The sequence below is a fragment of the Xyrauchen texanus genome, chromosome 13, assembly GCF_025860055.1.
Source record: "Xyrauchen texanus isolate HMW12.3.18 chromosome 13, RBS_HiC_50CHRs, whole genome shotgun sequence".
Lineage (NCBI taxonomy): Eukaryota > Metazoa > Chordata > Actinopteri > Cypriniformes > Catostomidae > Xyrauchen > Xyrauchen texanus.
In genome coordinates this window covers 36,778,528-36,793,151 of record NC_068288.1, presented here as the reverse complement: position 1 = coordinate 36,793,151, position 14,624 = coordinate 36,778,528, and the positions used below count along the sequence as shown (strand labels likewise).

Below are 14,624 nucleotides of genomic sequence, written 5' to 3'. Positions count from 1 at the left end.
TTTTTGCGCAATAGGGAAATATCAGCTTTTGTTCCTTTGTGTCTCTGTGTGATTTCAGCAGCAGGGGAGGATATCACTTGCAAGCCTGCCTTAAGAAGAAAAGAGAGTGGTCTTGTTGCATTTGCTAAATTACCTAATTAACAGAACTCTAATTACTCCCTTTTTTAGATGAGTGCATATTGAGAAGATGAAACACAGCTAATAGTAATCCTCTGTTAATTTGTTTTAGAGTGCCACTTTATCGCAACGAGACCAAATCCACAGGGCATCAGTCATGGCAAATTCACAAGATGCCAACACAATCAAAACAAGATTTATTTTGTTTTACTTTTGACCGAACCCTTTGAGAAACAAAATCCAAATTGCAATATGTAAGTTCAGGGTAAAGGGAGTATTTTATTGTAGAAGTGACATCTGAAGTCTTTATTACAGTTTATAGTTTTTCTGAAAAACTTTATTTTTTTTCCTTCATTTAAAAACTGAAATTATGTAGAGTATATGTTATACTCTATGCTGTACATTGGAACCTACATTTGAAAATAAGTTGATTAATTGTAAAAACATTGTACAAGTTGTGCATACATCCCAAAAATAACAGACATTCCAGACACATTCTCTAATATTAACATTTTATATTCATATGTTAGAAGCATGCATACATTTATAGATTTTTGTTATTTTATGTGGTTTGTGGCATTTTATGCTGTTTATGTTTATGATTCCTACACTTTTTGTCCAATTAGAGGGATAGTTAAAACCAAAATGAAAATTCTCTTATCGTTACTAACCTTCAGGCCATCCCAGATGTGAATGAAATGTGATTATTTCTTCAGCAGAATTTTATTTTTTATTTTTAGAAGAATATTTCAGTTCTATAGGCCATACAATGCAAGTAAATGGGTGCCAAAACTTTAAAGCTCCAAAAAAATCACATAAAAGGATCATAAAATGAATCCAAAGACTCCAGTGTTTTAAACCATAATTTCAGAAGTGATATGATAGGATTGGGTGCATAGGCGGAAATCGCGGGGGGGTCAGGACCCCCCCTATCTGAGGGTTGTCCCCCCCCCCCCCAACATATCATTAAAATATGTGTATTGTAAATAATATAATTATATATTCTTAAAATAATTGTTTAAGAAATAAAATAATACAAATGCAAACGGGGCAACAACAAAAAAACCCTTGTGTCCCCTTCAAAAATTGCTCTTGAGAATTGTTAGGTTTATTGTCCCCCCCAACATTTTGATGAAATTTTCGCCCCTGATTGGGTGAGAAAAAGATCAATATTTAAGTGCTTTTTTCCCCCCCTATAAATACTCCTCCCTTCCCAGTAGGGGGCAATATGCGTGAAGAATGTGAATCACCAAAAACAAAAGAAGAAGAATGTAATATACAAATATATATATATATATATTTGTTTTCATATACATGATTTACCCAATATAGTATGGAAGAATGTTAACTTTATTTTCATATTGCACTTTTGATCCTTTTAATCACATTTTTGTGATTATTATTTAAAAATATACACATTTTACATTCTATCAATTTATTTTATGTCATGAATTTGCATTTTTAATAATAATAAAAGCTGTTGTCAGTGATCGAAATTTCAAACAAACTTAAAGGGTGGAAAAAAGTTGGAACCTAATGAAAATAGAAATGAATAATTATATTATAAAAATCTTAATTTAAGTGCTACTATATCAAAATTATATGCAAAGAAAGAATTAATTTTTCATATTTACAGTGTTTTCTGAAGTGAAATCAATCAAGTATTCATGTACTTGCACATTTATTACACTTCATTATTACATATTACTTTACATAGAGTTCACATATATATATGAAGTGTTTGTATACTCCAGGATATGTCCGTCTCCTTTTTTGGACTTATATTTTCTTACTCGCAGTGGACACAAGGAATAAGAATAAGCCCAAATGGAATATATCTCCATAAAGTGTGTGTCAATGATTGATGTATCAGTTTTATGCCTTCGGGCAGCGCAGTTTTTCTGGATAAGAAAATAGGCCAGCGAAGCCCCTTGACATTAGATGTCACACTGTTAGCGATATGTCCATGGACAAAGCATTATAATGCCTTTCCTTGTGCTCTGCAAATGTCAATACAGTGTTTTATAGCAGTATAAGGATTTGTAGAGAGTTCTTAATATGAGAGAGACAACAACTGTAAATCTAACAAGCACGACAAGAATATATGATATCTCTGAGAAGGAAAGGGGGAATTAGGGTAATATGGAATATTGGGAAATCTAAGACATCTATGATCTGATGCGCACATTTAGCTCTATCGCAAGCAAGTTAATATAAAGGAATATTTTCGGTTCAATTCAAGTTAAGCTCAACTAACAGCATTTGTGGCATAATGTTTAAATACCTCAAAGAAAGAAAGAAAGAAAGAGACTTTCAACTTGTCCCTCCTTTTCTTAAAAAAATTAATACAAATATTCTGGGTTCCAGTGAGTCACTTACAATGGAAGTGAATGGGGCCAATCTGTAAACTTTAAAATGCACTGTTCAAAAGTAAGCTTATAGCCACAAGATGTAAACAATATGTGTGTTAACATGATTTTAGTGTGATAAAATCACTTTCTGACCTTTTCTGTGTAAAGTTATAACCAATTTTACAACTTCATTGCCATGACAACGTAATGCCTAAAACCCAAAAATAACCGTAAAAACTATGATTTAAACAACTTTATAGCTCATATAATGCAGAAGTTTTAACAGAGGAATTCATTTAAGTGCTTATATAGGATGATAAGTGTCACATTCTGTCTTTAAACCCTCCAAAAATTGGCCCCATTGAAGTTATTTTGTGGGTAATTTTCAGAAAAAGTCAACATTCCAACATCATTTTATTTTTTAAATGATCAATTCAGGTCAGTTCCGTTTTTTACCATAAAAGCTGTGGATACAATTTTTTTATCATCTTGATGTCATTTTTGCTCATTAAGGACAACTTGATTGTTGTTGTTTAGTTCATTATTTAATTGTGTTTAATGAGTTAAGAAAGGGTTGTAACACCAATGACAAATTCTTTTAAAAGATTACTTTTCTAGAATGGTGTCAGTAGCCTCACATAACACACCCCACTGATCTGACTAAAATCAATAAATGCACATTTGAGAAGCCTCTTCTTCCTCTAAACTTTGACCTCAGAAACTCTCTTCCACAACTTTTTTTATTTTTAAATACAAGTTCAATGATGTGAAATAAAAGGGACAAACATAGTTTGTAAATTATTCATTATTATTTAGTTTGACTTTTTTTGCACACTTTTGCACATTTACATTAATATCTGTAAATGTCATAGACGTGGTGTACCAGCTGAAGTGGAATAGAATGACAAATTCTAATATATTTTCTAAAAATTGTGGGAAAAATTATAGTCAAACCATTACATATTATATAATAAAATGTTAGATTATAGTTCGATACCTATGAAATTGTGTTTCTTGAGTATTTGACATCTTTTCATGACTGAAAAGACAAGGGGCATGTTTGTCACCATATTTTGATAATAACCCTTTTGTGGTTATCAACATTATGCAATAAATGCTTTTGATTGACCTTAACTTGTATTGACTATTCTAGTCTCTCATAATGAAATGAAGTGTTGGGGTGATATAATCCAAAGTAATTTTTTTTTAAAGTTTTGTAGTTTCAAATTACAAAAATACACAATTCACAATCATTCTTATGATCATAGTTTATGCCAATCTTATTTTGATCTTAAACATTTTAATTATATTTATACTACATATACACATGATTTATATGTCTATATAAATCAATGCAATCCTATTTGCATTTGTTTATGTCAACGCTGTATGAATTCAGCTCCACGTATTAGTTGTAGAAGTCACAATTTCCAGAGGGTGGCGCTCTACATCCATGGAAATCATGAAGTGCATTAAGAAACGGTATTGGGCCCAGAGAGATGCAACCATGATAAATATAGCCTACCATCGTTCACAATCCCTTGAATTGTACATTTCAGTCCTTGATCAAGGACAGTCGGGCGTCTCCATTTCTTCCAAGATCTTAGATTAATGTTACTCACTTTTAATGTTAACCGGTCCATTGAACCGACCAATGGTTATGCTCTTCTATTTAAATTAGAGACTATCTAATTATAAATGTTACAGGCCCACTATACACCTCCAGGTAAGCCTGTTTCGTCATTGCACACAAATCTCATTGAGAATGGCCTTTTGGGAGTACTTTATATTAATTGTAATATTAGTTAATTTGGTGTAGGAAACTGATGTTTGGCAACTTGTGTAAATGCTAAAACTATAAATAAATATCTAACAATGTTAAACATAAAAAAACTGCAATAGGGTTCCCACTGAACAACAGCCAGTAAGTTACTGTACTGAACTGTCAAAATGGTCAATTGTAAAATTAAGTTTTGTGAAATAAACAAAAAATAAGTTGATATAAAGCAACTGATATACGTTCCAGTATATCTCCCTCTCTAATCTCAAATGCGTATTTTATTACTTTTTCTCTCACACACTTTTGTTTTGCTGAGGGAGATCTGTAATGAATGTTGTACCTAGCAGGTGGATGTGACGTCACTGACTTATAACATCAAAAAATAACAACATCCAAATCCGCGATTCTCTCTTTTTTGTGTGTGTGCGTGCAAGGCGCAATAAAGTGTAATAACATCAGTAGCTGCTCGCTCACTTAATCGGTGGAGAAAGGTGGCGTGAAACGGCGACGTTGCCTCCGTACGGCGCAGAGAACAGTGTTTGCAGTTGAGGTTAGTCCCGCTGGCGTAGTAATATTGTTAGTTATTTACAGTGCGGTTTATCGCACGCGCTCGTGGTACACAAGATCGCGAGAACAGTTGAATTATTAACGCTCGCAAATTACAAACCACGCCGTCTATCGGTCTCTATCCAAATCCCGGTAAGTTCACTCTCTTCCAATATTTTAGGGCACATGGACATATAGTTTGTCTTTGTGGTCTAATTTTTGCCTTGTTGTTTTTAAAAGGCGTAATAAACAAATTAACGATATTGATGACGCATAATACCCGCTGCCTGCTCTGTAAAGAGCGATGGGTGATTTATTTTATTTGAAAGACTCTCATATTTACCTACTCTTGCAGAAGTTAGCCCTGTAGCTAGCAAGTTGTTGAGTTGTTCTTTTTTAATTGATGAAACAACATTTTGTCGCTTCACACGCGTGCGGGCGTGACGTGATGCGTAAGATCTATCGATAATGCCTGTGCGTTTTGTATGGGAAGTTGCGAGTCGTTCGTTGTCGATGTTAAAAGTTAGCGAGCAGAGATTTCTTTCGGAGCACGGAGTTGGATAGAAAGGGAATTTTCTCCACGTGTTCTCTCAACCACAAACAACAGTATTAGAGAGAAACTTCTACTGCCATACACTGTACATCTCGGACTCGGTGTGTGGATTTAAATTAGAATAAAGGCTGCCTACTTTAGAATATCACTGCAATACTTTTGCATGTAAATAAGACGTTTGGTCGACACTGTCAGTCGGTTTGGAGAAAAGTTGCGAGGAAAGTTCAGAGCAAAAGCCTTCAGAATTAAGTGTTACTTCAAGAAAAGATTTTTGTGTTTCAAAACCTAGCGAGCTGCCTTGCTAGACAGCATTTTGGGGCATCATACTGCGGTCAAACACACGTTTCTAAAAATGTTGTCTGTGCATGCAGCTCGCTAGGCTTTGAGACACTGCCGGCGAGTGCAATTGGTCTTCGACATTATTGTGTTGTAATATATTGTAAGTTTCAGAGTTGTCTGTCGCTTCATGTGTGAAGTCGGAGAACTAACCTAGACATTAGTTACACACAAGCTATTTTACCTCAAAGTTTGGTAAAAGTTTTTTAAAGGTAAAGAGGAAGCAAACATTTTAAACTCCATGCTGTCATCTTTACTCTTCACTATGAAATAAAAAGTAGCAATTTATTCTCTACAATTTCAGTTGTAATTTATTTATCATTGGCCTGTTACTGTCTTAACACAATACTATAATTGCTCCCAAAGTTGTTCATTATAATGTTATACACTCATATCTTCAAAAAACTTTAAAGAAAAAAAAAATATTTACAAAATAAAACAAGGAATTAAAGTATTGTTTGTATATATATATATGAAGCCGTGGCTACATACCGATCAAATAGATCATTTCTTTTTAATGTGGAACAGAATTTGTAGTATTACATGGTGGAACAGAATTTACTATATATATATATATATATATATATATATATATATATATATATATATAACATTTATGATTAATCTTTACCTTATTTTATTTTTTTTCCCCACATTTATTTTTTCTGATTTGTTAGACATACTTTTTAAATAATAATAATAATAAAGGAAGCAATAGCTGCTTTAACACCGACGGCTGGTAGGGCTCAATTCTTTGGATTAGTCATTGTCTGAGGGGAAAAAGACAAAAAAAGAAATGCTTTTTTTTTGTAGGAGAAGTAAAGTAAACAGCCTCCAACAAGCGAACCTTGACAACCCAGATTAAGAAAAACACTGGAGATCAAACAGTGCTGCTGCTGGCCTGTTGTCATGAGCTGCCTGAGAGAGAGACAAAGAGAGGGAGAGAGAGAGAGACACTGTTTGAACAGACACTGGAGTTTGCGTGCTCACTTATGCAGAAATGGACCTCTGCAAAGGCAGACTGACCCAGGATTTAAAGCACTGGCTGAACCTTTCTTGGCAGCTCTTCAGCCCGGTGCTAAACGGCAGGTGGGCTGGAGTTATTTCACCTGTTTTTTCAGGCACCACGGCAGCATACTGTACTCACAAATACCTGTTGTAGAAGAATCAAAACATTTTCAAAAATTACTGTTTTTATTCACTTAAAAAATATTAATTTGTAGGCCTTGTACTGAATCAACCTAGTTTATCTACACTCAGTTACACCAACAAATTTGTTTTCAGAGTTAGATCAGATAGAAAAACGACATGTGTACACTTATAGTGTACCAACATCTATGTGCTACATGTTACTTCATTATTGTATTGCAGGAAAAGCATGCACATTTTGCATTCTTATATTTTCAGATTTACTCGCAATTTTGCAAACCGAGCCCAATGACTCAGTGCAGTGGTTACGGCATGGAAAGGTTACAAACATGTTACTATAGAGGAGAAAGGTGCATTTTAGGAAACTGTAATCTGAGGACCTTAGAGGTTAAACCCAGTATTCTGTATAATGTGAAGTTGTAATATCTGGACGGTAAGGTGGGAAAGAGGTTGCTGTGTCCCAAGTCCTGCTGTGTCCCCGTTTACAGAGTGGCTTTCATGCTGGGTTGGCCAGACACTGCACGGCTTGCCAGTTTCTTGTTTCTTTGGAAACTCTGGATTCCGCTGACATGCGGTACATTGTTTAGTGTTAATTATAGCTGCCTGTTGTCACCTCAAAGTCACACTTAGGAATACAAGTAATTTATTATTTTGTTTTTATGCAGTTTATGGGTGAATTATATGGGTTGACTGGCAGTCGTCATTTTTTTTATTTCGTACCTGCTAAATTTAAAGTGTGTGTAATATATATATATGAATGTATATATATTACACACACAGACATACATGTGTATATATATATATATATATATATATATATATATATATATATATATATATATATATATATATATATATATATACACCGATCAGCCACAAAATTAAAACCACCTGCCTAATATTGTGTAGGTCACCCTCATGCCACCAAAACGGTGCCATCCAGAATAGCATTCTGACTGAGATGATATTCTTCTCACCACAGTTGTACAGAGCGGTTATCTGAGTTACACTGACATTGTCAAGCCAAACCATTCAGGCCATTCTCTGTTGACCTCTCTTATCAACAAGGCATTTCCGTAAACTAGAACAGTCACTCACTGGATGTTTTTGGCACCATTCTGAGTGAATTCTAGAGACTGTTGTGTGTGAAAATCCCAAGAGATCAGCAGTTACAGAAATACTCAAACCAGCCCGTCTGGCACCAACAATCATCAATGTGATTATCTAATCAGCCAATCATGTTGCAGCAGTGCAGTGCTAAAATCAATTAATGTTCACATCAACCATACGAATGGAGAAAAAAATGTGATTTGTGTCATTTGGACTGTGGTATGATTGTTGTTGCTTGATGTGCTGTTTTAAAAAAAAATATATATATATATATATATATATATATATATATATCAACTGCCTAAAAACAAAATAATCCAATTTTGTAAACTGTATAATACTCTAACACATATGCAGTATTTACTCTCTTATAAATCTATAAATATATATATATATATATATATATATATATATATATATATATACATAAACATACATACATACACACAGTATATGTATGTATGTATGTATGTATGTATGTACAGTTGAAGTCAGAAGTTTACATACACCTAAGAGAAACAGATACACAGTTTTTCACATTTCCTGACATTTAATCATAGAAAACATTCTCTGTCTTGGTTCAGTTAGGAGGAACAGTTACATCCATAATAAACTGTATGAAGTCAACCCAATTATAAATGAAAGATTTTTCAAAATTTTTCCTTTTGAGTGTAGATATGACCAGACTGTTTACACAAGATGCCGTATTGGTCATTATTGAAGGTGAAGTGCCACCAACATGTGATTTTTGTCAGACTTCACTGTCCATAAAACATGTTTTACTGGAGTGTCCTACTTTTAATGCCAATAGGCAACGTTTTTACTTAAAGTTTTTTAGTGGATGTTTTCAAAAATGTCTCACCAGGGAAATGTTTTATATATACATATATATATAATATTGAAATAAAATGTCTTATATAATGTTCATTGTGTATATTACTGTTTTATGTACTATATTGTGTTTATAACCTTTTAAAACCTTTTAAATGTTTTATTAAAAAAAATTATATTATGATCACTACTTATTTTAAGAATGTGAAATGTCAGAATAATAATAGAGAGAATTATTTATTTCAGTTTTTATTTCTTTCATCACATTCCCAGTGGGTCAGAAGTTTACATACACTTTGTTAGTATTTAGTAGCATTGCTTTTATGTTGTTAAACCTGTGTCAAACTTTTTTGGTAGCCTTCCACAAGCTTCTCACAATAATTTGCTGGAACTCCCATTCCTCCAGACAGAACTGGAGTTAAGTTTGTGGGCCTGCTTGCTCGCACATGCTTTTTTAGTTCTGCCCACACATTTTCTATTGGATTGAGGTCATGGCTTTGCGATGGCCACTCCAATACCTTAAGCCTTTTTGCCACAACTTCAAAAGCTGTCACAACTGTCCAATTGGAAGACCCATTTGCGAACAAGCTTTAACTTGCTGGCTGATATCTTAAGATGTTGCTTCAAAACATCCACATCATTTTCCTTCCTCATGATGCTATCTATTTTGTAAAGTGCACCAGTCCCTCCTGCAGCAAAGCACCCCCACAAAATAACGCTGCCACCCCCATGCTTCACGTTTGGGATAGTGTTCTTCGGCTTGCATGTCTCACCCTATTTCCTCCAAACGAAACAATTGTCATTATGGCCAAATAGTTCAATTTTTTTTTTCCTCTCCAAAAAGTAAAATATAAGTCCCCATGTGCACTTGCAAACTGAGGTCTTTCTTTTATGGCAGTTTTGGAGCAGTGGCATCTTCTTTGCTGAGCAGCCTTTCAGATTATGTCAATATAGGACTCGTTTTACTGTGGATATAGATACTTGCCTACCTGTTTCCTCCAGCATCTTCACAAGGTCCTTTGCTGTTGTTCTGGGATTGATTTGCGCTTTTCGCATCTCCATCCTGAGTGGTATGATGGCTGCGTGGTCCCATGGTGTTTATACTTGCGTACTATTGTTTGTACAGATGAATGTGGTACCTTTAGGCATTTGAAAATTGCCTCCTAGGATGAACCAGACATGTGGAGGTCCACAATCGTTTTTCTGAGTTCTTGACTGATTTCTTTTGATTTTTACATGATGTCAAGCAAAGAGGCACGGAGTTTGAATGTTGGCCTTAAATTACATCCACAGGTACACCTCCAATTCAGTACACCTCATATCAGAAACTAATTGTCTAAAGGCTTGACATCATTTTCTGGAATTTTCCAAGCTGCTTAAAGGCACAGTTAAGTTAGTGTATGTAAACTTCTGACCCACTGGAATTTATATAGTCAATTAAAAGTGAAACAGTCTGTCTGTAAACAATTGTTGGATAGATTACTCATGTCATGCACAAAGTAGATGTCCTAAGCGACTTGCCAAAACTATAGTTTGCTAATATTAAATCTGTGGATTGGTTAAAAAATGAGTTTTAATGACTTCAACCTAAGTGTATATAAACTTATGACTTCAACTGTATGTGTTATTTGTATTGTACAGTCAGTCAAAAAGTTTGAACACACTTTTTATACTTTATTACTTTTTCATTTTAAAATAGCATAGTTCTCAGTGTATTCAATAGTAAAGTCATCAAAACAATTAAAAAATATTTTTTGGTCAAATAAATGGTAAACAAATCTAAAATAATTTCTTCAAAGTGGCCACCTTTTTCCTAGATTAAGCCACCTTTTTCCTAGATTAAGCCACCTTTTTCCTAGATTAAGCACCAAATTCATAATGTATCCTGGGATGCTATTGTAACAAATTGAAGTTCACATGTATGCAATAATTAATATTTTTCTACAAAACTTACTTATTTCAAACTTTTATCGTAAACATTTTTACATCAAAAGCCTCTTAAAATCACGAGAAACAAATTAAGTCAAGTGTGTCCAAACTTTTGCTGTTAGTCTACATATATTGTTGGAAAACTAGATTTTGAGCAATTAACATACTTTCTATACAGTAAGGAAAGGTCATGGATTCTTGTTACAATTAAAAAAATATAAGGTTGATATATAGCTGTAGTCACCCTTGATGTGCTTCTATTGGATTGTAAAGACAGATGGATTGGATTAGAAGCTGGATGAAATGTTGAAATGGTGTGATGCTCATAAATCCCGTTATGCCAGCTGTGAATTTGACAGCTGAGCTCGGATCAGTTCGTTGGATCAGTTTCTCACAGATCTTGCCCTGAAGAGCTGAAGAGCAGCAGCCATATGCCTGGATTTCAGATTTATACAGAGAATCTTGAAGCAACAGGAGGCTGAGCTTTGCTGTATATTCAAATCACTGCATTTGATGACCTTTATGTCATACATGCAAGCATTTTAAAAATTGGCTTTTGGATTGAATTCAGTTTAAAGGGAAACAACCAAAATGGCTTACACAAGGTTTGTAAGGTAAATATTAGATGGAAGTTTTAAAGTAATAGTTCAGCCAAAAATGAAAATTCTCTCATTATTTATTTACCCTGAGGCTATCCCAGATGTGTATGACTCTCTTTCTTCAGCAGAAAGCAGAACACAAATTAAGATTTTTAGAAAAATTTTGAAGCTCTGTAGGTCCAACCCGATCATGAAAATTTGTTCATAGGCCATGTTCAGACTGCCACTAAAAATCAGATTTTTGGCATATCCAGATTGTATCCAGATGAGTTTTAGATAGCCGGAGAGCAAAAACAAAAACACATGGAATCAGAGTTTTCAGCATCTGATTCAAACATTGGGAGGTCGGATGCTCTGGCTGCTCAATTCAGATATGAAATGGTATTTTGCATCACTCTTAAAGCGACACACAATGATGATATCAAAAATCGGTGACTGAAGCACGGAATATCACAATATTTACCTGTCTCCTGAAAAACTCATCGACGGAGTTCTGCACCACGACGGGACAGGGTGCTTATTTGGAGAGCGAGATGATGCACCTCCATTTTTCCCACATCTGTTTTGAAAGCATCGTCACGTGGGTATACCTACGTCGTTACCAAAGCAACCCATGCAGATAGGTTGATGTCTGAATGCGCAAATCTGATTTGATTACTTGCAATTAATAGTGCGGACAATCTGCCTGAAAAGATCTGATTTGAGAAAAAATCTGATTTGCCTGCAGTCTGAACATAGCCATAATTTACAAGTTGGCTGTTTCGGATGGTGTTGGATGATGTTGTTCACATAAACTCTTCATCTTCATCACATGCAAATTCCAGGATGTCTAATGTGGAAGTAACGTCTAACATGGCACATAAAACTCAAATTTCCTTCCTTTATTCGATTGTGAAAAGTGGGTGTTCCATACCTGAATGCAACAGTGGGTGTGGTCTAGATAGTGGGCTAAATGACAGGTCGTTGGAAGATAGTGGTTGAAAATAAGAGGGATTGGTGACGTCAGCCAAAAAGGAAAGTTGTTTTTGAGGTGGAGTTATTACATTTTGATGAAAGATTACGAAGACATATTAAAGCATGTTTAATCAGGAAACTGGCTCGAGTACTAATTACCTTATCATAGCATGCATGTTAATTAGATTTTTTCAAGAGTAGGTTTCTCTTTTTTCCCAATTGAATGTTCAAATGAATTCGAGGAAAAAAAAAAACTGATGGAACTTTTCTTTGATGTTCTGTTTACATCTGTGTGTTTAGACTGAAATGCGGCACGTTAAAACAACCTATTCGCTGGTTTGAACTTGGCAGAAATGGGTCTTAATTGACATGTTGTTGCTTATTTATTTTAAATGAGTAAAACCTTAGCAGACGGATCATTATGAAAGCACACTAATTATCTTAATCACTCGGCTCGGGAGCAAACCTGCCTCGTTCACATAAAAGCATACTCTGCTGCCTTTTTTCCCCTTGCTGCTTTGAGAAACCGAATGAAAGTGAATCAATGAGTCATTGTCCCTTCACTTCAAGAAACTGCTTGAAAGATGCTCATCACCGCTCTTCTATGTGGCTCAATCTGAGCTGACGGGTTTTTGAGGCTGTAAAACCTCAGTTTTTGTGTTTCAGAGTTGTATCCACGCTCACTGTTATAAGGTTTGCAATACAGGTGGTTTTGCTCTTTTGTGCAGTAGTTTACCCAAGCAATTTAAAATGTTTACACAAATGCCATGACATTATTTCAGGTCCAGAAAGTTTCAGTAAAAATGAAAAGTAGTGCCTTTGCACGTTCTTAGTCTAACAGGTGGTGATATCCAATCTCTTAAAATTAAAACTCTAAAAAAAATAAACCATTATTCAAGTTCTGATTGTATTGAGCAGAACAAAACTCCTCCATTTAAATGTATTATGCTTAATTCTTTAAGTTTCTTTGTCGGATCTCTCAAATTCTTTTCTTTCACTTTACAGGTCTATTTGCTAATACTAGTGTAAATGTATTCGGTATCATGAACAATGAACAATATTTTTTAGAGTAGTTAGTAAATTTGGTTAGTGTGAAGTTATGAAAATACAATTGTTCATTGTTTGCTTCTAATGCATTAATGTTTAAGGATAACAACTTTTCAAATTAGTATGTTGAAATTATTATTATAAAAGTATTGTTTATTGTTTACTTATTGTAAATTGTTACCTCTTTACCACTAATATATGTTTGTGTTACTTTGAATTTACTTTACTTGTTGTTTTCTTTGCAATTAATTTCTAGTCATGTAAACCAAGTAGGGGTTTCACCGTCTTCCTAACACCATTTGTTGTTGTCGTTTTTTGTCTTTCTCTTCGAAATGTAAAGTGGAGCTAAACTCTCAGAGTGTTGAGAGACAGGGCTGAGAAATGTACTTGGGGATTACTGGATATTTGTCTAAAAGCATTTTGATGTTATGAATGAACATAATGTACGATCTTCTAAAGTGTTGACTGACCAATTGAATATTATAGAGCAGCAAGATGGGAATGTTTAGTGCATTCCTGTGTACTTGATATACAATTGTTTTCAATGATTGAGAGGATGCTTTCAGGAGGTTTTATCTCTTGTAGTTTGTTGGTAAAATACACATTTGTTTTTTATGATGTAGCGTAGAGGTTCGAGCAAATCTTCTCTGTGAAAATTAATTTTTGGTCAATGAAAATTACTGCATTCATTTAACAAAAAGCAACAAGACCTAAATTTAGTTGGGGAAGTTTTGCTTTATTTGTCAATTTGATAAAAAGTCATAAAAATCAAGCATTTATAAATCCTGCGACCAAATCAAATGCTGATGTATTGTGTTTGTGGTTTCAGATTTGTCAAAGAGACTGAAGGGATATAAGCATACTGTCTGCGATCAACTGTCATTGCAGCTGAAATTTCCTCGTGAGCTAGGTAAGCAGTGTCTTATTACACCAGCTCTTTTGTATTTAAGAAACATCACAATGTTTCTGTAATGTTGCCTTCTTTCTATTGATCTAGGCGAATAAAATTTGGCATTAAATGGATAGTTCACTGAAAAATCTAAATTCTTTTATAACATACTTCCACTCATGTTGTCGCAAACCCATATTAACTACTTTTATGGTGCTTATTTTGTCCTTTTTTGAGCTTGATAGCCACAGTTCCCATTCACTTTTATTTTGTGAAAAGAGCAGCTTAGGCATTCCGCAAAATAACTCCTTTTGTGTTCCACTGAAGACAGAAACTCGTATGGTTTGGAATGACATGGCGGTGAACATCAAAACATTCAGCACAGCTGTGGAGAAAGCGAAATAGGATAAAACTAAATATATAAACATTAAAT

At 34.4% G+C, this 14,624-nt stretch overlaps 1 protein-coding gene across 7 annotated transcripts in view; it reads left to right on the top strand.

The window, feature by feature from the left end:
- Window positions 1–4,070: 4,070 nt before the first annotated feature.
- Window positions 4,071–14,624, top strand: part of LOC127653897 (forkhead box protein P1-B) — a 234,780-nt gene continuing 224,226 nt past the window's right edge. For 3 of the 7 annotated variants that reach the window (XM_052140737.1, XM_052140729.1, XM_052140730.1), the window contains exons 1-2: window positions 4,721–4,947; window positions 14,132–14,212. The gene's annotated coding sequence lies outside the window, so the exon portion shown is untranslated. Of the gene's footprint in view, window positions 4,195–4,685; window positions 4,948–6,718; window positions 6,773–14,131; window positions 14,213–14,624 lie in introns of those variants that run through there. The other 4 variants (XM_052140733.1, XM_052140731.1, XM_052140739.1 and 1 more) reach the window with 4 other exon arrangements.